The sequence below is a fragment of the Callithrix jacchus genome, chromosome 1, assembly GCF_049354715.1.
Source record: "Callithrix jacchus isolate 240 chromosome 1, calJac240_pri, whole genome shotgun sequence".
Lineage (NCBI taxonomy): Eukaryota > Metazoa > Chordata > Mammalia > Primates > Cebidae > Callithrix > Callithrix jacchus.
In genome coordinates, this window is record NC_133502.1 from 113115209 (window position 1) to 113140411 (window position 25203).

The window sequence follows — 25203 nt, forward strand, 5'->3', positions numbered from 1 at the left end:
GAGTTTGAGACCAGCCTGGCTAACATGGCAAAACCCCGTCTCTACTAAAAATACAAAAATTAGAACAGGTGCGGTGGCTCACGCCTGTAATCCCAGCACGTTGGGAGGCCAAGCCAGGCAGATCACCTGAGGTCAGGAGTTCAAGACCAGCCTGGCCAACATGCTGAAACCCTGTCTCTACTAAAAATGCCAAAATTTAGTCAGGTATAGTGGTGGTCACCTGTAATCCGAGCTACTCAGGAGGCTGAGATGGGAGAGTCACTTGAACCCAGGAGGCGGAGATTTCAGTGAGCTAATATTGCACCATTGCACTCCAGTCTAAGCAACAAGAGTGAAACTCCATCTCAAAAAATAAAATTAGCCAGGTGTGGTGCACTGTGCCTGTAGTCCCAGCTACTCAGGAGGCCGAGGCAGGAGAATCTCTTGAATCTTGGAGGCAAAGGTTGTAGTGGGCTGAGATCGCGCCACTACACTCCAGCCTGGGTGACAGAGTGAGACTCTGTCTCAAAAATAAGTAGCCAGGCACAGTGGCGCGTGCCTGTAGTCCCAGCTACTCCAGAGGCTGAGGTGGAGGATCTCTGGAGTCCAGGAGTTCTGGGCTGTAGTTCGCTATGCCAATCAGGTGTCTGCACTAAGTTCAGCATCAATATGGTGACCTCCTGGGAGCAGGGGACCACCAGGTTGCCTAAGGCAGGGTGAAGTGGCCCAGGTCAGAAAAAGAGCAGGTCAAAACTCCCGTGCTGATCAGTAGTGGGATTGTGCCTGTGAATAGCCATTGCACTCCAGCCTGGGCAACATAGCAAGATCCTGTCTCTTTAAAAATAAATAAATATAAATAAATAAATAAAAATGATTAGCCAGGCATGGTGGCATTCACCTGTAGTCCCAGCTACTCAGGAGGCTGAGGAGAATTGCTTGAACCCAAGAGTTGGAGGTTACCGTGAGCTGAGATTGTGCCATTGCACTCCATCCTGGGTGACAGAGTGAGATGCCATCTCAAAAATAAAATATCAACACGGGGTTCCAAGGTCAAGCTCCCAAGACCTAAAACAAGATAGAGACCTTTTCCAGTTTTGTTTTGTTTTGTTTTCAGAGAAAGTTTGTACCTGACCAATTTTCTGGGCTGGCTTGTCTGTTAGCTAGCTAACCCAAACCAAATCTGACAAAGTTGCTCCATTTAGAAATCAGAACTCAGGCTCTGGGACAGTTGCAGACTTTAGACACCCCTCTGTGGAAAAAGTTGTGAAAACATCATGGATGCTGGCTGAACCATCTTGGTCATAATTGCCTACAGAAAACGGCTTCTTTCTTAAGGGACCATCTGAAACTGATCTATTCATTGGTTCTTTGTTTCTGATACAGAGACTGCTTGCATTTCTAAGTAATGATTCCTACACTGTGGAAGGACACATCAGGGCAAGTGTGACCCTTCCACCCACTACTGACAGATGAGACTCTGGCCCCTGTCTCAGGGCCATTTCACTGCTGCTGACTTGCATTTGGCTTTTAGTATTAGATGCAGTTTGCAACAGTGAACTGATACCTTGACTCTACTTCCTTTTTCTTGGTACACATTACAGGAAAGGGGTCCCAATTCAGACTCCAAGAGAGGGTTGTTGGATTTCGATCAAGAAGGAATTCAGAGAGAGTCAGAGTAAAGCGAAAGCAAGTTTATTAAGAAAGTAAATGAATAAAAGAAGGCTACTTTATAGACAGAGCAGCCCCAAGGGCTACTGGTTGCCCATTTTTATGGTTGTTTCTCGATTATATACTAAGCAAGGGGTGGATTATTTATGTTTCCCCTTTATAAACCATATAGGGTAACTTCCTGATGTTGCCATGGCATTTGTAAACTGTCATGGCTTTGGTGAGAATGCAGCAGTGAGGACGACCAGAGGTCACTCTCATTGCCATCTTAGTTTTGGTGGGTTTTAGCCGGCTTCTTTCCTGCAAACTGTTTTATCAGCAAGGTCTTTATAACCTGTGTCTTGTGCTAACCTGACCGAGCCGTGGACGACATGGTAACCTCTGTGGCCCGCATGTACACCTCTGGAGGGCCTTCCGGAATTAGAAAACCTGAAGTAGTTGGCCAGATGTGGTGGCTCATGCCTGTAATCCTTGATCAGCACTTTCGGAGGCCGGGGCGGGCAGATCACAAGGTCAAGAGATCAAGACCATCCTGGCCAACATGGTGAAACCCCATCTCTACTAAAAATACAAAAGTTAGCTGGGTATGGTGGCGCCTGCCTATAGTCCCAGCTACCCAAGAGGCTGAGGCAGGAGAATTGCTTGAACCCAGGAGGCAGAGGTGGCAGTGAGCTGAGATCCTGCCACTGCACTCCAACCTGACGCCTGGCGACAGAGCGACACTTTGTTTCAAAAAAAAAAAAAAGAAAAAGTAAAAAGGTCTGAACAGTGTTTGAGAGAAAAAAACAACAAAAAAGAAAACCTGAAGTAACTGGAAGACCATGAAAAGCAGAAAAACTATCAACCCCTGCAGCACCTAACTAACTTGAGACATTCTTGTATTGTTTATTTATTTTATTTTATTTATTAATTTTTTTAAAGATGCCGTTTCACCATATTGGTCAGGCTGGTCTCGAACTCCTGACCTCAGGTGATCCACCCACCTAGGCCTCCCAAAGTGCTGGGATTACAGGTGTGAGCCACCACGGCTGGCTGTATTGTTTCTTACTCTGGCCTCGATTGACAAGGCCATTGGACTTTGTAACCAACCTTGGTTAACCTTGTGACCCTATACCCTAAAACCCCTTCCCAGCTTTTAAACCTATGACCACCTCCCAGCTTCCAAAAAACAGCCCTTAGCTGTAACTTCTGTAACTTTCCACTGCCCACCCCAAACTTAACTGTCTGGAAATGCAGCCCAGTAGGTCTCAGTCTTATTTTGCCAGCCCATATTCAAGATGAAGTTGGTTTGGTTCAAATGGCTCTGACACACAGAATTTAGTAAGTAAGGCACCTTAATTTAATGATTAAATGCAGCTGTCCCCAGAAAGAGATTGATGTTTTCTTTTTTTTTGAGACAGAGTTTCACTCTTGTTACCCAGGCTGGAGTGCAATGGCACGATCTCGGCTCACTGCAACCTCCACCTCCTGGGTTCAAGCGATTCTCCTGCCTCAGCTTCCCAAATAGTTGGGACTACAGGCACGAGCCACCATGCACAGCTAATTTTTGTATTTTTAGTAGAGACGGGGTTTCACCTTGTTGACCAGGATGGTTTCGATCTCTTGACCTCGTGATCCACCCGCCTCGGCCTCCCAAAGTGCTGGGATTATAGGTGTGAGCCACCGCGCCCGGCCTGGAGATTGATGTTTTCTAGGCTGCTACCTGGATAAGTGATCAGGATGAAAAGAGTGGAAAGTTATGTAAACCCATATATTTTAATGTTTACAAATTTAAGATATTTTTCCTGAATAATTCTGAACATAATGTATCTTTTTGTTTGCTTGTTATTTTTTTTCATTACCTCCAATAATGGCTTCAAGCAACATAATGCGTCTTTCTGATAAAACTGTATTAAAAATGTTTTTCCCTGAAAATGCTTTTGTGCCTATTGCATAGAACACTTTCATATGAAAAGTCTAGGTAAGAATAGCAGATGATTTTTAAAATGTCATGATTGTTGACGGGGACACAACTGATTTTGTAACAGTGAGGGGAAAAAACAAAATCCAGGCACCTGGGGAAACGGGATGGGGAAGAGTGTTAATGGTCTTTGTTTTTCAGAACAAAGCCTTCCCCTTTCCTAAAAGAAAACTCCATGTACTGCCTTTTCAAGCTGCTGTGAATGCTTTGAATTCACACTAACTGCTGAGCTTATGCTCCACCTGACCACACTGCCTAGGAGGGAGGGGGTGACCTGCCACCTGCACTCTCCTGCAGAATGCCTACAGATGCTGTCCATACTCATGAAGCTGATGTCATAGATAAATAAAACTGTTTGGAACTGACTGTCTCAGGCAATGCTTCTGAAACTAGGGACTGAACTGCCTTATTTGGACTAGACTGAGAACCTACAGTGAGAGGGTCCACAGTAAAAGGCCACAGATTGTTGATGGGAGACTTAAGCTTGTCCTATGCAACTCCATTGGTGAAGACTCTTGGAATCTTGCAGCTGTTATTCCCCATACTTTGCCCACGTGCCTTTTCCCTTTGCAGACTTTGTTTTGTATCTTAGTTGTGAGTATGCCTGTATGCTGAGTATTATCAGTCCTTTTACTGGATAATCAAAACTGGGAGTGGTCTTGGGGTCCTAAACACAGAGGTGTACTTGGCTACTGCAGCTGTGCAGCTTCAAATAAAACTGCTTAAAACTATACACAGAAAAAGGAAGTCTTGCTCACTGGGCAGAGTTGTGAGTTATGGTGCTTGCTCTAAAAGTGCCTTCCAAAATGTACCTTGTTATATTTTCATTGACTGATGACATTAGCCAATGAGTAGGCATTACAGTCTGGTGCCTGGTAGCAGAAAAGCTGGATGATCAAGTCTCAAGCTTTGTGGGGACAAACATTGCAACAAATTGCATGAGACCATGTCCTCCATTCATGACCCATGTGGGTGCTTGTGGAAAAAAGTCCTTTGGGAATAAATATAAATGTAATCAACGAGCTGATTTGACCTGAGCTTCCCAGGTAAGGATCATAGCCACCTGGACACACTATTGCACAGGGCATGGCAATCCATCTACAAGTCAAGACTGGGCTCACAAATTAGCTCTTGAAATTCTAGGACTTGAGGCCAAGGGAGCCTACCACATGTGCCTGAACTGCTAACTCCACAGTTGTGTAGCAGAGGTAACACAGGGACTCATAGTCAGGGCACTGGACCTGGCCAGTCTTGGGAAATCAGCTATGTAATTAACCCTCCTTATTCTTCCCTGCTTCCAGGTCTCCTGTGGGAAACTGGGCCAGTGGAATTTGTGAGCAACAAAGAAGAGCCAGGGAGGCCAGGTATGGTGTCTCATGCCTGTAACCCCAGCACTCTGGGAAGCCAAGGCAAGCAGATCACAAGGCCAGGAGTTCAAGACCAGCCTGACCAACATGGTGAAACCCTGTCTCTACTAAAAATACAAAAATTGTCTGGGCATGGTGGTGTGCACCTGTAATCCCAGCTACCCAGGAGGCTGAGGCAGGAGAATTGCTTGAAACAGGGAGGCAGAGGTTGCAGTGAGCCAAGATCGCACCACTGCACTCCAGCATGGGCAACAGAACAAGACTCTCAAAAAAAAAAAAAAAAAAAAAAAAAGAAGGGCCAAGGAATGGGAGACTCTAACAGTTTCTTTTGCTGTCCAGCTAAGCTTTCTGGATTGGGGCAATTATAGATAATGATAAGAATCATGCGGTGGCTCACGCCTGTAATCCCAGCACTTTGGGAGGCCAAGGCAGGTGAATCACGAGGTCAAGAGATCAAGACCATCCTGGTCAACATGGTGAAACCCCGTCTCTACTAAAAATGCAAAAAATTAGCTGGGCATCATAGCGTGTGCCTGTAATCCCAGCTACTCAGGAGGCTGAGGCAGAATTGCCTGAATCCAGGAGGTGGTGGTTGCGGTGAGCCAAGATCATGCCATGGCAGTCCAGCCTGGGTAACAAGAGTGAAACTCCGTCTCAAAAAAAAAAGAATTATGAATATGAGATAACTTTAAAGTGCTCCTAGTGTGGCCCACATGTCCACAGTGGGAGATGTTTTAGGGTAGCTCTAGTTACATTAGGAAGAAACTGCTGAGCATATATGCTGAGCTCCAGTTATATTAGGAACAAATCTGGGCATATGATGTGAGCGAGACATGGGGACCACTGGCAAAGGAAGACATAATTGTCAGGGGTACTGCTCATGCCAAGCATGGCTGTGGCAGGACAGCAACAACCTTGGCGGCTGGGGAAGAAAAATGCTGAGGAGGAACCATTGATCTCTATCAGCTCTTGTCTGCCGGGCATCTGACCACTTTAATGCAGGCTGCCCTAGCCACCTTCAGCCTGACCAGTAGGGAATCCTCATCTGAGAATTCTCAAAATCCTCCCAGCAGTGGTAATTCCAGTAACTCCAGGAGTTAACAGGATCCACATCAGAACAAGATCAGTTTTCTGGATGTTAGTCTGATTTCCTCACCTTGATCTGATCTGAGTCACAGACTATAGCACTTGCTTCAAATTTAACTGTTGGATCTATGTTGCCTAGGACAAATTTTAAAAATTGTTTAAGGCTGGGCGTGGTGGGTCATGCCTATAATCTGAGCACTTTGGGAGGCTGAGGCAGGTGGATCACTTGAGGCCAGGTGTTCAAGACCAGCCTGGCTAACATGGTGAAAACTTGTCTCTAGTAAAAATAGAAAAATTGACTGGCAGCGGTGGTGTGCACCTATAAGCTCAGCCTCTTAGGAGGCTGAGGTACAAGAATCTTGGCACTTGAACTTGGGAGGCAGAGGTTGCGGGGGTTGAGATCATACCACTGCACTCCAGCCTGAGCTATAGAGCAAGACTCTGTCTCAAAATATATATATTTGTTTATTTGTTTAATTAAAGCATCTAATGGGGTGGCCTGTATTTGGAAAAGAGTTCTTAACTGGCTATCAAAAAAAAAAAAAAAAAGGTCGGGTGGGGCGTGGTTGCTCATGCCTAGAATCACAGCACTTTGGGAGACTGACATGGGCCTGAGGTCAGGAGTTCAAAACCAGCCTGACCAACATGGCAAAACCCCATCTCTACTAAAAATACAAAAATTAGTCAGGTATGGTGGTGTACACCTGTAATCTCAGCTTTTCTGGAGGCTGAGGCAGGAGAATTACTTGCATGTGGGAGGTGGAGGTTGCAGTGAGCCAAGATTGTGTAACTACATTCTAGCCTGGGTGACAGGGAGACTCCCTCTCAAAGAAAAAAATAAATTAAGGCCGGGTGCGGTAGCTCACGCCTATAATCCCAGAACTTTGGGAGGCTGAGGCGGGTGGTCAAGAGATCGAGACCATCCTGGTCAACATGGTGAAACCCCGTCTCTACTAAAAATACAAAACTTAGCCAGGCATGGTGGCACGTGCCTGTAGTCCCAGCTACTCGGGAGGCTGAGGCAGGAGAATTGCCTGAACCCAGGAGGCGGAGGTTGCGGTGAGCCAAGATCGCGCCATTGCACTCCAGCCTGGGTAACAAGAGCGAAACTCCGTCTCACAAAAAAAAAAAAAAAAAAAAAAAAAAGGAAAGAAAAGAAAAAAAGAAATTAAAGAAAAAGGAAGTGGAGGTAAACTGCTTTGTGAGATGTCCTGATGACCTTGCATGTGTCCATATAGGCCACATAGACGGGGCTTAACCTCAGTTGATCTAAATCTTGGTAAACTGTCCCATGATCCTCCCAGAACATGAGAAAGTGAGAGGCTTGCAAGGAGCTACTTCGAGTCCATTTCTCACCCATCTCCCTGTCTTCCTCAGAGGCTACGGTGAGATAGAAAGGTTTCCTTTTTTTTTTTTTTTGAGATGGAGTTTCTATTTTGTTGCCCAGGGTGGAGTACAATGGAGCGATCTTAGCTCACCACAACTTCCGTCTCCCAGGTCCAAGCGATTCTCCTGCCTCAACCTCCCAAGTAGCTGGAATTACAGGCATGTGCCACCACACCTGGCGAATTTTGTATTTTTAGTAGAGATGGGGATTTCTCCATGTTGATCAGGCTGATCTTGAACTCCCAATCTCGGGTGATCTGCCCGCCTCAGCCCCCCTGTAAGATCTTTTAGGCTGACTGACGTGCCATGGATACAGGTTAACCTCTGTGACCTGCACGGACACTCAAGATGAGTTCCTAGAATATCTAAAGTAACTGGAAAACTGAAGAAATGATCATCCTCTGTGGCACCTACTTAACTTTTAGACATTCTTTCTTGTTTCTTATACCCACACTAATTGATCAGGTCATTGGACTTTGTAACTGACCTTGGTCAACCTCCTGACTCCACACCCTACGACCCCCTCCCAGCTTGCAAACCTATGACACCCTCCCAGCTTGCAAAAAACCACCCTAAAGTAACTTCTGTAACTTTCCACTGCCCACCCCAAACCTATAAAACCAACTTCTATCCCACCGCCCTTCGCTGACACCCTTTTCGGCCTCAGCCCACTTGCATCCAGGTGAATAAACAGCCATGTTGCTCACAAAAAGCCTGCTTGGGGGATCTCTTCATTCAGAGCGTGCGTTTTAACACTCCCAAAGTGCTGGGATTACAGGCGTGAGCCACGGAGCCCGGGCTTCTTTTTTCTTTTTTTTGAGATGGTGTCTAACTCTGTTGCCAGGCTAGAGTGCAGTGGCATGACCTTATCAATTGGACTGCAACCTCTGCCTCCCGGGTTCAAGGGACTCTCCTGCCTCCGACTCCCGAGCAGCTGGGATTACAGGCACCCGCCACCATGCCTAGCTAATTTTTGTATTTTTAGTAGAGTCAGGGTTTCACGTATTGGCCAGGCTGGTCTCGAACTCCTGACCTAATGATCTGCCCGCCTTGGTCTCCCAAAGGGCTGGGATTACAAGCATGAGCCACCGCACCCGTCACTACAGAATGTTCTTACACAAATGTTTTGTTTTTTGCTGCACCAATAAGAGACTTCACAATGGAAGGTAGTCCCCACCCTGAGCTAAGTCTGTGGCTGTGCAACTTTTCACAGGGATCTATACATCTGTCCAACACATCAACTCCAACCACACTCAAGTTCATTGGGTTTGGGTATTTCTGCATTGCGGCTATTGTAACAATTTCTCATGGGTGATCAAAGAGATGCTCCAAAGTTCAAATCTTCCTGGTGCCAGCAGCCTATACAACGTTTGGGCAGTGCTAAGGAGCAATTAGGCAAAGATGCTACACCTGTCCCCACCCATCCCCCAGCATCTCTTCAAACTACTTAGTGTGAAATCGGCTCTGCAGAAACAGAGCTCCCATCACCGATGTTGCATTATCACCTGGCCTCTTTTATTTTGGTGTTGTCTGGTGGGACACAGGGGAATGGCACCTTTGCCAGTCTTGCTATTGCTGTCATTTCCAAACTGCCTAAATCTAAAAAGGGCTTGTTATTTCTTTACCAACTAAATCTCTCAGCTTTGCTTGACAGTACTGATATGCTTTGGCTGTGTCCCCACCCAAATCTCATCTTAAATTTTAACTCCTCCTACATGTCATGCGAGGAACCCAATAGGATGTGATTGAATTATGAGTTGGGGCTTTCCTGCGCTGTTCTTGTGATAGTGAATGAATCATGAGATATGATGGTTTTGTTTACTATTATTATTATTTTGAGAAGGAGTCTCGCTCTGTCACCCAGGCTAAAGTGCAATGGTGCGCTCTCTGCTTACTGCAACCTCTGCCTCCCAGATTCAAGTGATTCTCCTGCCTCAGTCTGCTGAGTAGCTGGGATTACAGGCACCTGCCACCACATCCAGCTAATTTTTGTATTTTTAGACATGGGGTTTCACCATATTGGTCAGGCTGGTCTCAAATTCCTAACCTTGTGATCTGCCTGCCTTGGCCTCTCAAAGTGCTGGGATTACAGGCGTGAGCCACTGCGCCCGGCTGTGAGATCTGATTGTTTTAAAAACGAGAGTTTCCCTGCACAAGCTCTTTTTTGCAGGCAACCATCCACGTGAGATGTGACTTGTTCCTCCTTGCCTTCCACCATGGCTGTGAGGCTTCCTCAGCCATGTGGAACTGTAAGTCCATTAAATCTCTTTTTCTTCCCAGTCTCAGGTATGTCTTCATCAGCATCATGAAAACGGACTAATATATTAAATTGGTATTATCAGAGTGGGATGCTGCTGTAGACACCCAAAAATGTGGATGCAACTTTGGAACTGGGTAACAGGCAGAGGTTGGAACAGTTTGGAGGGCTCAGAAGAAGACTGGAAAATTTGGGAAAGTTTGGCATACCCTAGAGACTTTTTGAATGGCTTTGACCAAAATGCTGATAGTGTTATGGACAATAAAGTCCAGGCTGAGGTGGTCTCAGATGGAAATGAGGAACTTGTTGGGAACTGGAGCAAAGGCGACTCTTGTTATCTTTTAGCAAAGAGACTGGCAGCATTTTGCCTCTTCCCTAGACCTCACCTGAGGTCGGGAGTTCAAAACCAGCCTTACCAACATGCAGAAACCCTGTCTCTACTAAAAATACAAAAAAGAATTAGCCAGAATGGTGGCACACGCCCGTGATCCCAGCTACTTGGGAGGCTGAGACAGGAGAATCGCTTGAACCCAGGAGGCATGGTTATGGTGAACTAAGATCGCACTATTGCACTCAGCTTGGGCAACAAGAGTGAAACTCCATCTCAAAATAAATAAATAATGCAAAAAATTAGCCAGGCATTGTGGTACATGTTTGTAATCCCAGCTACTCAGGAGGCTGAGGCAGGAGAATCATCTGAACCTGGGAGGCAGAGGTTTTGGTGAGCTGAGATCGCACCATTGCCCTCCAGCCTGGGCAACAAGAGGGAAACTTGGTTTCAAAAAATAAAATAAAAAAAAAGAAATTCCATTTTCTGAGGAGAAATCCAAGCCAGATGCAGAAATTTGCACGAGTAATGAGGAGCCAAATGTTAACCCCAATCAAGAAAATGTCTTCATGGCAGCCCCTCCCATCACAGGTCCAGAGGCCTAGGAGGAAAAAGTGGTTTTGTGGGCCAGGCCCAGGGTCCCTTTGCTGTGTGCAGCCTAGGGACTTGGTGCCCTGCGTCCCAGACACTCCAGCCTTGACTGAAAGGGGCCAGGGTACAGTTCAGGCTGTTGCTTCAGAGGGTGGAAGCTCCAAGCTTTGGCAGCTTCCACATGGTGTTTAGCCTGCAGGTTCACAGAAGTCAAGAATTGAGATTTGGGAACCTCAGGAAGTCAGACTATCTCTGTTACAGACAATATGACTCTATGCCTAGAAAACCCCATAGGCTCTGTCCCAAAGCTCCTAGATCTGAGAAAGAACTTCAGCAAAGTTTCAGAATACAAAAATCAGTATTGAGCAGGAACAGTGGCTCATGGCCTTTAATCCCAGAACTTTGGGAGGCCCAGCCTAGGGTATCATTTGAGTCCAGGAGTTCGAGACCCACTGGACCAACATGGCCAAACCCCATCTCCACTAAAAATACAAAATGGGCATGGGGCACACTGTAACCTCTGCCTCCCAGATGCAAGCAATACTTGTGCTCTGCTCCCAAGTAGCTGGGACTACCTGGGAGGCAGAGCACAAGTATTGCTTGCATCTGGGAGGCAGAGGTTGCAGTGAGCTGAGATCATGCCACTGCACTCCAGCCTGGGTGACAGAGCAAATATGTCTAAAAAAAAAAAAAGTGTTTCAATCAGCCTGGGCAGCATAGTGAGATCCTGTCTCTATTTAAAATATATATATATATATATATATATATAATTAAAACAGAAAATTGACAAATAGGACCTAATTAAACGAAAGAGCTTCTGTACAGTAAAGGAAACTATCAACAGAGTAAAAAGACAACCGACAGAATGGGAGAAACTATGCATCCAACAAAGGTCTAATATCAAGAATCTATAAGGACTTTAAATTAAAAAGCAAAAAACCAACCCCATTAAAAAGTGAGCAAAGGACATGAACAGATGCTTTTCAAAAGAAGACAGACACCTGGCCAACAAGAAAAAATATTCAACTTTACTAATCATTAGAGAAATGCAAATCCGGGTTCAGTGGCTCACGCCTGTAATCCCAGCACTTTGGGAGGCCGAGGTGGGCGGATCATGAAATTAGGAGTTCCAGATTATTCTGGCTAACACGGTAAAATCCCATTTCTACTAAAAATACAAAAAATTAGCTTGGCATGGTGGCTCAAGCCTATAATCCCAGCTACTCGGGAAGCTGAGGCAGGAGAATCACTTGAACCTGGGAGGCAGAGGTTGCAGTGAGCTGAGATAGAACCACTGCACTCCAGCCTAGGTGACAGAGAAAGACTCCATCTCAAAAAAAAAAGAGAGAAATGCAAATCAAAACCACAATGAGATACTATCTCACACCAGTCAGAATCATTATTACTAACAAGTCAAAAAATAACAGATGCTGGGCTGGCATGGTGGCTCCCACCTGTAATCCCAGCACTTTGGGAGGCGGAGGTGGGTGGATCACCCGAGGACAGGAGTTTGAGACCAGCCTGGCCAACATAGCCAAACCCAATCTCTACTAAAAATACAAAAAATTGGTAGGGTGTGGTGGCCGGCAACAGTAATTTCAGTTACTTGGGAGGCTGCTGCACAAGAATTGCTTGAACCCGGGAGGTGGAGGCTGCAATTAGGGAGATTGCACCATTGCATCCCAGACTGGGCAAGAAGAGCGAAACCCCATTTCAAAAATAAAAAAACTAAACTAAACTTTAAAAACTGATGCTGGCTGGGTGCAGTGGCTCATGCCTGTAATGTCAGCACTTTGGGAGGCCGAGGTGGGTGAATCACCTGAGATCAGGAGTTCGAGACCAGCCTGATCAACATGCTATCTCCACTAAAAATACTAAAATTAGGCTGGGTGCAGTGGCTCATGCCTGTAATCCCAGCACTTTGGGAGGCCGAGGGGGGTGGATCACTTGATGTCAGGAGTTTGAGACCAGCTTGGCCAACATGACAAAACCCATCTCTACTAAAAATACAAAACTTAGCTGGGTATGGTAATAAAATACATGCCTCTAATCCCAGCTACTTGGGAGGCTGAGGCAGGAATTGCTTGAACCTGGAGGTGAAGGTTGCAGTTAGTAGAAACTGTGCCACTGCACTTCAGCCTGGGTAACAGAGAGAGTTATGTCTTTTTAAAAAATGTAAAAAGAAAAGTCGTATATATACACTATGGAATATTATGCAGCCATTAAAAAGAGTGAGATAACATACTTTGCAGCAACTTAAATGGAGCAGGAGGCCATTATCCTAAGTAAACTAATGCAGGAACAGACAACCAAACACTGCATTTTCTCACTTAAAAGTGGGAGCTAAACACTGGGTACACATGGGCACAAAGAAGGGAACAGCAGATACTAGGGTCTACATGAGGGTGAGGGGGGCTACAATAAAAAAACTACCTATTAGGTGGGATGCCTGATACCTAGGTGACAAAATAATCCATACACCAAACCCCTGTGACATGCAATTTACCTATATAATAAACCTGCACATGTACCCTGAGCCTAAAATTAAAGTTTAACAAAGATAAAAAAGAAAAATATTAAAAATCTAAAAAAGAAAAAATACTAATTATTTATTTTATATTTTCATTTTTATTCTTTACTTTAAAATTTTTTTAATTTATATCTGAGACAGGTCCTCACTCTGTTGCCCAAGCTAGAGGGCAATGTGAGATCACAGCTTGCTGCATGCAGCCTTGACCTCCAAAGGCTCAGATGATCCTCCTGCATCCCAGAGTAACTGGGACCACAGGTGGACACCACCACACTCAGTTAATTAATTCATTTATTTATCTCCTGCATCCCAGAGTAACTGGGACCACAGATGGACACCACCACACTCAGTTAATTAATTCATTTACTTATTTTTGAGACAGAGCCTCACTCTGTTGCCCAGGCTTGAGTGCTGTGGCACAATCTCAGTTCAAGCAATTCTCCTGCTTCAGCCTCCTGATAGCTGGGATTACAGTCCCACACCACCACACCCGGCTAATTTTTTTTTTTTTTGAGACGGAGTTTCGCTCTTGTTACCCAGGCTGGAGTGCAATGGTGCGATCTCAGCTCACCGCAACCTCCGCCTCCTGGGTTCAGGCAATTATCCTGCCTCAGCCTCCTGAGTAGCTGGGATTACAGGCACGCTCCACCATGCCCAGCTAATTTTTTGTATTTTTAGTAGAGATGGGGTTTCACCATGTTGACCAGGTTGGTCTCTATCTCTTGACCTCGTGATCCACCTGCCTTGGCCTCCCAAAGTGCTGGGATTACAGGTGTGAGCCATCATGCCCGGCCTATTTTTTTTTTTTTTTTTAAGTAGAGACAGGGTTTCACCATGATGGCCAGGCTGGTCTCCAAATCCTGACATCAGGTGATTTGCCAAAGTGCTGGAATTACAGGCATGAGCCACCATGACCTGCTGCCCAGCTAATTTTTATATATTTTTGTAGAGATGGGATTTCCCCATGTTGCCCAGGCTGGTCTTGAACTCCTGGAATCAATCTATTCTCCCACCTCAGCCTCCCAAAGTGCTGGGATTACAGGAGTAAGCCTCCACACCCGGATTTTTTCCTTTGTGTGTGTGTGTGTATACATATATAAATTTTCCCCTAATTATTATTATTATTTTTTAAGGAGTGCACTTTATTCAGTTGGTCTCAAGTCAGTGTACAGGTAAGCCCGGCTGTCTCCACCCACTCCCGGGGAGACCAAAAGCCTTCGTACATCTCAAGTTGAGGGACAAAAAAAGAGGTGGCCAGAGGCTAAAATCTTTCAAAATAAAACAAAATAAGGTATTAAGGTGAAACTTAAAAATTTTTTCATTACATAGTTTACAATAAAAGCAATGCTGTTACCTCCCCTGTGTGGACTCGGGAGAGGACTGGGCCATTCTCCTTAGAGAGAAATGGGGTGGCTTTTGGGAGGGCAAGGGACTTCCTGTAACAGTACATCTCACGATACTTGGAATGACTTAAAGAAAATAATGTACAGTCAAGTCCTCAGCCACATTGTAGAACTTTGGGGGATGCTCGCTCCAACTGACTGCTGTCACCTTCACCGTTCCAGTTTTAAAATCCTGAGTCAAGCCAAAAAAAAAACCAAACCAAAACAAAACAAATAAACAAATAAAGCCATGCCAATCTCATCTTGTTTTCTGCACAAGTTAGGTTTTGTCAAAAGAGGGTGTAATGCAACTCGGTCACAGTCTGCCTAGAAGCATTTGCGGTGGATGACGGAGGGGCCGGACTCATACTCCTGCTTGCTGATTCACATCTGCTGGAAGGTGGACAGCGAGGCCAGGATGGAGCCACCCATCCACACGGAGAACTTGCGCTCGGGAGAAGCAATGATCTTGATCTTCATCGTGCTGGGTGCCAGGGTGGTGATCTCCTTCTGCATCCTGTCAGCGATGCCAGGGTACATGGTAGTACCGCCAGACAGCACTGTGTTGGCATACAGGTCTTTGCGGATGTCCACGTCATATTTCATGGTGGAGTTAAAGGTAGTTTCATGGTTTCCACAAGATTCCATGCCCAGGAAAGAAGGCTGGAAGAGCACCTCAGGGCAGCGGAACCTCTCGTTGCCGATGGTGATGACTTGACCATCGGGCAGCTCATAGGTCTTCTCCAGGGAGGAGCTGGAGGCTCCCGTGGCCATCTCCTGTTTGAAGTCCAGGGCAATGTAGCATAGCTTTTCCTTGATGTCATGCACGATTTCCTGCTCAGCTGTGGTGGTGAAGCTGTAGCCATGCTTGGTGAGGATCTTCATGAGGTAGTCAGTCAGGTCCCGGCCAGCCAGGTCCAGACACAGGATGGCATAGGGGAGGGCATACCCCTCATAGACAGGCACAATGGGGGTGACCCCGTCACCAGAGTCCATCATGATGCCAGTGGTATGGCCAGAGGCGTACAAGGAAAGCATAGCCTGGATGGCCACATACATGGCTGGGGTGTTGAAGGTCTCAAACATGATCTGGGTAATCTCACGGTTGGCCTTGGGGTTCAGGCAGCATGGGGTGCTCCTCAGGAGCCACACACAGCTCGTTGTAGAAAGTGTGGTACCAGATCTTTTCCATGTCATCCCAGTTGGTGACAATGCCGTGCTCGATGAGGTACTTCAGGGTCAGGATGCCTCTCTTGCTCTGGGCCTCATCACCCATATAGGAGTCCTTCTGATCCATGCCCACCATCATGCACTGGTGCCTGGGGCGCCCCACGATGGAGGGGAAGACGGCCCGGGGAGCATCATCGCCTGCGAAGCTGGACTTGCACATGCCGGAGCCATTGTCGACAACAAGTGCAGCGATATCATCATCCATGGTGAGCTGGCGGGTGTGGATGGGAGACTGAACGGCAAGGGCGAGGCTCTGTGTTTGTGGGGTAGACGCGGTCTCGGCATTATTATTATTTCGAGACAGAGTCTCACTCCATCACCTGAGCTGGAGTGCAGTGGTGCGATCTCTACTCACTGCTACCTCCACCTCCTGGGTTCAAACGATTCTGTCTCAGCCTCCTGAGTGTCTGGGATTACAGGAGCCCACAACAATGCCAATCTAAGTTTTGTGTTTTTATTTTATTTTATTTTATTTTAAGACGAGGGTTTCATCCTGTTGGTCAGGCTGGTCTTGAACTTTTGACCTCAGGCGATCCGCCCACCTTGGCCTCCCAAAATGCTGGATTATAGGCGTGAGCCACCATACCCAGCCTAAATTTTGTATTTTTAGTAGAGATGGGTTTTCACCACGTTGGCAAGGCTGGTTTTGAACTCCTAACCTCAGGTGATCAGGGTGGATCACCCCTGGGCCTCCTAAAGTGCTGGGATCACAGGCGAGAGCCACTTCAACTGGCCATTTTTTCCTAATTTGTGACCCAGAAAATCCTATTTGAAATCTGCCATCTAGTGTGGGCTTTGTAAAATGACACATCACTGGAGACAATCCTGTAGTTTCGCTAAGGCTTCTCTCACGAACACCAGGATTAAAACTTTTCAGCATCAAATAACATTATCCATTAAAGTAGTGTTAAATTTGGTTACCTATTTGGTTTTACTCATAGTTTTAGATAGATTAGATAGATAGATAGATAGATAGATAGATAGATAGATAGATAGATGATAGATAGATAGATAGATATAAGTATATTGATATACAAGGTAGGGATTTTTTTTTTTTTTGGCAAGTTAGAGCCTTTGATCAACATGATATGGTAGTATTGGAAACCTTTAAATAGCAAAGTCAGCTGGAAGGAGGGTGGCTCACAACTGTAATCCCAGCACTTTGGGAGGCCAAGAAGGAAAGATCGCCAGGAGTTTGAGAACAGCCTGGGCAACATAGCAAGACCCCATCTCTAAAATAAACAAAAATGAATAAATAGCAAAGTATAAGCTATCTCATAATCAATCAATCAATTAATTTTTATTTATTTATTTTTGAGGGGAGTCTTGCTCTGTTGCCCAGGCTCTAGTGCAGTGGCATGATCTTGGCTCACTGCAACCTCCATCTCCCAGATTCAAGCAATTCTCTTGCCTCAGCCTTTGGAGTAACTGGGATTACAGGCGCTCACCACGACGTTTAGCTAATAGCTAATTTTTTTTTTGAGACAGAGTCTTGCTCTTGTTGTCCAGGCTGGAGTGCAATGGTGTGATATTTGCCTCCCAGGTTCAAGCCATTCTTCTGCCTCAGCCTCCCAAGTAGGTGGATTACAGGCATGTGCCACCACGTCCGGCTAATTTTGTATTTTTAGTAGAGATGGGGTTTCTCCATGTTGGTCAGGCTGATCTTGAACTTTGGACCTCAGGTGATCTGCCCACCTCAGCCTCCCAAAGTGCTGTGATTACAGGTGTGAGCCACCATGCCCCACTTAATTTTTGTATTTTTAGTAGAGATGGGGTTTCACTATGTTGGCCCGGCTGGTCTCAAACTCCCGACCTCAAGTGATTTGCCTGCCTCAACCTCCCAAAGTGCTGGGATTACAAGCATGAGCCACTGCATCCAGCCAGTGGTATACTTTTTTTTTTTTTTAAGATGGAGTCTTGCTCTGTTGTTCAGGCTGGAGTGCAGTCACATGATCTCAGCTCACCACAACCTCTGCCTCCCAGGTTCGAGCGATTCTCCTGCCTCAGCCTCCAGAGTAGCTGGGACTACAGGTGCACAGTAATATGCCTGGCTAATTTTTGTACTTTAGTAGAAACATGGTTTCACTATGTTGGCCAGGCTTGTCTTGAACTCCTGACCTCATGATCTGTCTGCCTTAGTTTTTGTTTTCTTTTTTTTTTTTTTGAGACAGAGTTTCACTCTTTGTTGCCCAGGCTGGAGTGCAATGGCACGATCTTGTCTCACCTCAACCTCCACTTCCTAGGTTCAAGCTATTCTCCTGCCTCACCCTCCTGAGTAGCTGGGATTACAGGCATGTAACACCATGCCCAGCTAATTTTTTGTATTTTTAGTAGACATGGTGTTTCTCCATGTTGATCAGGCTGGTCTCAAACTCCTGACCTCAGGTGATCTGCCTGCCTCAGATTCCCAAAGTGTGGGGATTACAGGCTTCAGCCACCACGGCTGCCCTAATTTTTGTTTTCAACTACAAAATATATTTTTAAAAACTCAAGAGGAAAATAATAGTGCATTCTATTTACCCAGTATTTGCCCGTTTTGCTTTATTTTAATTAATTAATTAATTAATTAATTTTTAGATGGAGCTTCACCCTTGTTGCCCAAGCTGGAGTGCAATTGCGAGATCTTAGCTCACCACAACCTCTGCCTCCTGGGTTCAAGTGATTCTCCTGCCTTAGCCTCCCGAGTAGCTGGGATTACAGGTCAGCACCACCACGCCCAGCTAATTTTATTGTTTATAGTAGATACAGGTTTTCTCCATGTTATTCAGGCTAGTCTCAAACTCCCGACCTCAGGTGATCCGCCGCCTGGGCCTCCCAAAGTGCTGGGATTACAGGTGTGAGCCACTCTGCCTGGCCATATTTACCCTTCTTATTGTTCTTCTTTTTTTTTTTTGGAGATGGAGTTTCGCTCTTGTTACCCAGGCTGGGGTGCAATGGCACGATCTCAGCTCACCGCATCCTCCGCCTCCTGGGTTCAAGCAATTCTCCTGCCTCAGCCTCCCGAGTAGCTGGGACTACAGGTGTGCGCCACCATACCCAGCTAATTTCTGTATTTTTAGTAGAGACAGGGTTTCACCTTGTTGACCAAGATGGTCTCGATCTCTTGACCACGTGATTCACCCGCCTCAGCCTCCCAAAGTGCTGGGATTATATGCGTGAGCCACCACACCCGGCCCTTATTGTTCTTCATTCATTTCTTATGTTCCTAGCTTCCTTCTGATATAATTTCTCTTATGTCTGAACTTCCTTGGCAATTTACTCAGAGGAGGTTTGTAAATTCTCTTGTTTCCTTTTATTTAAGTATGTCTTTATCTTTATTCCTGAAGAATATTTTCATTGAATTTTGAGGTGAAGCCCTACTTTTTTTTTTTTTTTGTCTTCTGGTGACATCTTTTTTTATTCTGCACTTTTTAAAGGTTTAAAAAATAATAATAGAGATAGGGTCTCACTAGGTTACTCAGGCTGGTTTTGAACCCCTGGGCTCAAGGGGGTTCACCTGTCTTGACCTCCTGAAGTACTGGGATTACAGATGTGAGCCACCATGCCCGGCCTATTCAGCACTTTAAAAATGTTGTTTTACATACACACACACACACACACACACACACACACACACACACACACAGTAATAAATTTTCTTATGGCCCCAAAACAATAATAAAATGTTTTTATTTATTTTTTTTTTGGGGGGACAGAGCCTTGCTCCATCACCCAGGCTGGAGTGCAGTGGTATGATCTTGGCTTATTGCAACCTCCATCTCCCAGGTTTAAGTGACTCTCCTGCCTCAGCCTCCTGAGTAGCTAGGACTACAGGTGTGTGCCACCATGTCCGGCTAATTTTTGTATTTTTAGTAGAGACGGGGTTTCACCATGTTAGCCAGGCTGGTCTCGAACTCCTGACCTCTAGTAATCCTCCTGCCTGGGTCTCCCAAAGTGTTGGGATTACAGGCGTGAGCCACTGCACCTGGCCAATAATTTGTTTTGCTTGTTTTTGAGACAGCTTAGCTCTGTCACCTAGGCTAGAGTGCAGTGGCGAGATCTCAGCTCACTGCAACCTCCGCCTCCCAGGTTTCTTCTGCCTCAGCCTCCCGAGTAGCTGAGATTACAGGCGCCTATGATCACCACACCCAGCTAATTTTTGTATTTTTAGTAGAGACGGGGTTTCATTGTGTTGGCAGGCTGGTCTCGAACTCCTGACCTTGTGATTCATCCACCTCAGCCTCCCAAAGTGCTAGGATTACAAGCGTGAGCCACCACACTCAGTCATAATTTTTGTTTGTTTGTTTTGAGACAGAGTCTTGCTCTGTTGCCCAGGCTGGAGTGCTGTGGTGAGGTCTTGGCTCACTGCAACCTCCGCCTCCTGGGTTCAAGTGATTCTCCTGCCTCAGCTTCCTATAGGTGCCTGCCACTATGCCCAGCTAATTTTTTGTATTTTTAGTAGAGATGGGTTTCACCATGTTGGGCAGACTGATCTCAAACTCCTAACCTTGTGATTCCGCCCACCTTGGCCTCCAAAGCGCTGGGATTACAGGCATCGTCTGCTAAGCCCAGCCTAAAATGTTTTTAAAAATGTAAATCTTATTACACTTCTGCCTCCACAGTCATTAGAGTCATTATTTACCTCTTTAAATGTTTTTTTTTTTAATAAGCAATACACTGCATTTCTCTAGCTATTTTCAATATTTTCTTTGTCTTTATTTTCAAAGTTTGACTGTAACCTAGCTCAATTTGAATTCATTTGGGCCTTTCTTTTTATTAAGTCATTGACTTATTTTTTAAATCAAGCAGTCCCCTGAAACAGAGTTAATTCAGACTCTCTGGGTTTTTCCTGTTTAGGTTCTGCTTGCCTTCATGAATGTCAGTTACTGCCTTTTGCCAACATTTAGAACATTTTTAGCCATTGTTTCTTCAACTTTTTTTTTGTACTGCATTTTTTCTCCTTTCCTTCTGGAAATCTGATGTCCTGAATGTCAGCCCTTTGGTATTGTTCACAGATTCCTGAGGCTTTTTTTAATTTTGGTAAGGTGCAGGATCTTTTTTTTTCTTTTGAGACAGTCTCGATCAGTTACACAGGCTGGAGTGCAGAGGCGCAATCTCAGCTCACTGCAACTTCCACCTCCCGGGTTCAAGCTATTCTCCTCTCTCAGGCTCCTGAGTAGCTGGGATTACAGGCACCCGGCTAATTTTTGTATTTTTAGTAGAGACAGGGTTTCACCACGTTGGCCAGGCAGTTCCCGAACTCCTAATTTAAGGTGATCCGCCCACCTAGGCCTCCCAAAGTGCTGGAATTACAGGTGTGAGCCACATACCATGCCTGGCCCCATTCATAGTTTAAACCTAGGTCTAGGTCTAAAAAGAAAACTTAATCAGCAAACATAAATGTGGCTTTCAAGAAACATCCTTGTAAAAAAAAAATGGTGCTGACAAAGGATTATTGATAAGAAAATAATGGCCGGGCACAGTGGCTCACACCTGTAATCCCAGTACTTTGGGAGGCTGAGGTGGGCAGATCATGAGTTCAGGAGTTTGAGACCAGCCTGACAAATGTGGTGAAACCGGGTCTCTACTAAAAATACAAAAAAAAAATTAGCCTGGCATGGTGGTGGGCTCCTGTAATCCCAGCTACTCAGGAGGCTGAGGCAGGAGAATCACTTGAACCCAGGAGGTGGAGGTTGCAGTGAGTGGAGATCTCACCACTGCACTCCAGGCTGGGTGACAGAGTGAGACTACTCCATCTCAAAAAAAAAAAACCAATAAAAATAAAGGGATTAAACAATACAGATGCTAGATAATCAATTAATCTTCTTAAGTAGAGCTAATGAAATTAGGTCAACTGAAATGGTTTTGTCAGTGGTAGGGGCTTTACCCCTTTCAACGGCATCACTGAGGCACTCTGTTCAAGCAAAGTTACATCTATTTTGTACACAACTACAACCAGCACCTTGCACAATTCAGGGCACGAGGCAGGCATGAGACACATTTTCATTTACTGAGTTAATGAGCAACAAGGATTATCAAGAGTGTATGTCTTTAGTCTCATAGTTAGTTACCTTACGTTGTTGTTAACTGTCATTAAATAAGGAGAAGATAGGACAAAGAATAACACAAGATTTTCTGCATCATTTTCTTTCTTTCTTTCTTTCTTTTTTCTTTTGAAAGGGAGTCTCATTCTGTCACCCAGGTTGGTGCGAGCAACCTCCACCTCCCGGATTCAAGCGATTCTCCTGCCTCAGCCTCCCTAGCAGATGGGGTTATAGGTGTGCACAACAAAGCCCAGCTATTTTTCTGTATTTTAGTAGAGTCAGGATGTCTTCATGTTAGCTAGACTGGTCTCGAACTCCTGGCCTAAAGCAATTCACCTGCCTTGACCTCCCAAAGTGCTGGGATAACAGGCGTGAGCCACCACGCCTGGGACAGATTTTCTGCTCTCTATATACAAGCCAAAGCTAGTCAAGTTAATTTGACTTGTCGGGGTGGGAGACACCTAGCAGCTAAGTGACTCACTAATGTGAAATCCTCTCCAATTTTTTTTTTTTGAAATAAGGTCTTGCTACGCTGCTCAGGCTGGTCTCAAACTCCTGGGCTCAAGCAATCCTCCCACCTTGGTCTCCCAAATTATTGGGATTACAGGTGTGAGACACCACATCCAGCCCTTCTCCAGTTCTATGTAAAAAATCAGCTTCATCCAGATAACAACACTTTGTTACCTCTAAGGTGTGTGGTGGTGAGGAGGCAGACTGATTTCTGGAGCTTCAATAGCAACAGTGGAAAAAAATTATTTCCAAACATAGGAGAACTCAGGATCTAATTCACCTGTGACCTCCTTGAAAATCTAGTAACAATTAAATTTAAAAAAACCATTTATAACAGATCCAGGGTCTATTATGTTTGGCCAGATTGGTCTTGAATTCCTGGCCTCAAGCAATCCTCCTGCCTTGGCCTACCTGTGTACTAGGATTACAGGCATGAGCCACCACCCCCAGCCAACAGCTTAATTTCTGCCAGGTAAGGCTGCTTTTATAGTCCTTAATGGAGGTTTGGTATGCTCCAGGGTTGTGGAGAAGCAGAAGAGTCCTTGGAATGCTGAGAGTAGAGAGGAACTGTAGAAGGCACTAGGGCAGAGGTTGGAGTTTGGGAGGGCAGAGGACTCCTGGGGCACTGACAGAGCTAGGTGGGGCTGATACCCTACAGAAACATGCCTCTGCTGGGTGAGGTGGCTCATGCCTATAATCCCAGTACTCTGGAGGCTGGTAGATCACCTGAGATCAGGAGGTGGAGACCAGACTTACCAACAGGAAGAAACCCTGTCTCTACTAAAAATACAAAATTAGGTGGACGTGGTGGCACATGCCTGCAATCTCAGCTACTTGGGAGGCTAAAACAGGAGAATTGCTTGAACTGGGGAGGTGGAGGTTGCAGTGAGCCAAGATTGCCCCATTGTACTCCAGCCTGGACGACAAGAGTATAACTCTATCACAAAGTGGCTCACACCTCTAGTCAAAACACTTTGGGAGGCTGAGATGGGCAGATCATGAGGTCAGGAGTTCAAGACCAGCCTGGCCAATATGGTGAAACCCTGTCTCTACTAAAAATACAAAAATTACCCCAGTGACATACCTGTAGTCCCAGCTACTTGGGAGGCTGAGGCAGGAGAATTGCTTGAACCTGTGAGGTAGAGGTTGCAGTGAGCCAAGATCACAGCCACTGCACTCCAGACTGGTGACTGAGTGAGACTCCATCTCAAACAAACAAACAAACAAAAAAAGAAACATGCCTCCAGCAGATATACTGGATGGAGGTGTACAGCCAGCCCTCGTCCTCCTCCTATTTTTCCTCCTCCTCCTCCTGGTCCCTCTCCTCCTCTGCCCTTTCACCTTTGACCCCATGGGTCTCCCCAGACCTTGGCTACTGGCTCTGGGGATGTTCTCGGCAGCAGTTTTTGACCCCATTTTCTGGGTCAAACGTCCCATGGAAGGAAAGGGAGCCACAAGGAGAGACTTACAGTGAGAAGTGCATCTCAGGATTGAGAGTCAGGGAAAACTGAATCTTTATTATGATAATATTACCTCAAACCTGAAGTTCTGAAACTTTCTGGTTTTAAGACCTTCTTTAATATTGAAAATGGTCTTTGTGGGTGTATCCATTATTTGTTATATTTTAAAACTGAGAAAAATTTAGGCTAGGGATGGCTGGCTTGCAAATATAATCCCAGCACTTTGGGAGGCCAAGGCAAGAGGATCGCTTGAGCCCAGTGGTTCAAGACCAGCCTGGGCAACATGGTGAGACCCTGTTTCTACAAAAAATAAAAAATTAGACAGTATGCTGTTTCATGCCCGTAGTCCCAGCTACTTGGGAGGCTGAGGTGGGAGGGTTGCTGTAGCTCAGGATTACAGAGGAGCTGTGCACTCCGGCCTGGGCAACAGAGTGAGGCCCGGTCTCCAATAAAGAAAATTGCCATACTATGTTATATTGTATTTATTGTATTAGATTAGATTACATTATATATATATATTTTTTGACCGAGTCTCACTCTGTTGCCCAGGCTGGAGTGCAGTGGTGTGATCTTGGCTCACTGCAACCTTCGCCTCCTGGGTTCAAGAGATTCTTCTGCCTCAGCCTCCCCAGTAACTGGGACTAGAGGCATGTGCCACCATGCCTGGCTACTTTTTGTGTTTTATTTTATATTTATTTATTTGTTTGTTTTATTTATTTATTTTGAGACGGAGTCTTGCTCTGTTGCCCAGGCTGGAGTGCAGTGGTGTGATTTTAGCTCACTGCAACCTCCACCTCCCCAGTTCAAGTGATTCTTTTGCCTCAGCCTCCCGAGTAGCTGGGATTACAGGAGCCTGCCACCATGCTTGGCTAATGTTTTTGTATTTTTAGTAGAGATGGGTTTTCACTGTGTTAGCCAGGATGATCTCAATCTCCTGACTGCATGATCCACCCGCCTTAGACTCTCAAAGTGCTTGGATTACAGGCATGAGCCATGGCACCTCACTCTGTTGCCTATACTAGAGTGCAATGGGATGATCTCAGCTCACTGAAACCTCTGCCTCCCAGGTTCAAGTGATTCTCCAGCCTCAGCCTCCCAAGTAGCTGGGATTATAGGCATGCACCACCACACCCAGCTAATTTTGTAGTTTTAGTAGAGATGGGGTTTTTCCATGTTGGTCAGGCTGGTCTCGAACTCCCAATCTCAGTTGATCTGCCCACCTTGGTCTCCCAAAGTGCTGGGGTTACAGGCATAGGCCACCATGCCTGGCCTACTTTTTGTATTTTAATAGAGATGGAGTTCCAGTACGTTGACTACACTGGTCTTGAACTCTTGACCTCAGTGATCTGCCCACCTCAGTCTCCCAGAGTTGTGGGATTACAGGCAATGGAGTGAGGCCCTGTCTCTACATGAGCCACTGTGCCCAGCCAGCCGTTTTATATTTTA

At 45.6% G+C, this 25203-nt stretch overlaps 1 pseudogene; it reads right to left on the reverse strand.

Annotated features, from left to right (window-relative positions):
• Nucleotides 1-14110: 14110 nt before the first annotated feature.
• On the reverse strand, nucleotides 14111-16817 carry LOC100390316 (actin, cytoplasmic 1 pseudogene; annotated as a pseudogene).
• Between the last annotated feature and the right edge of the window lie 8386 nt (nucleotides 16818-25203).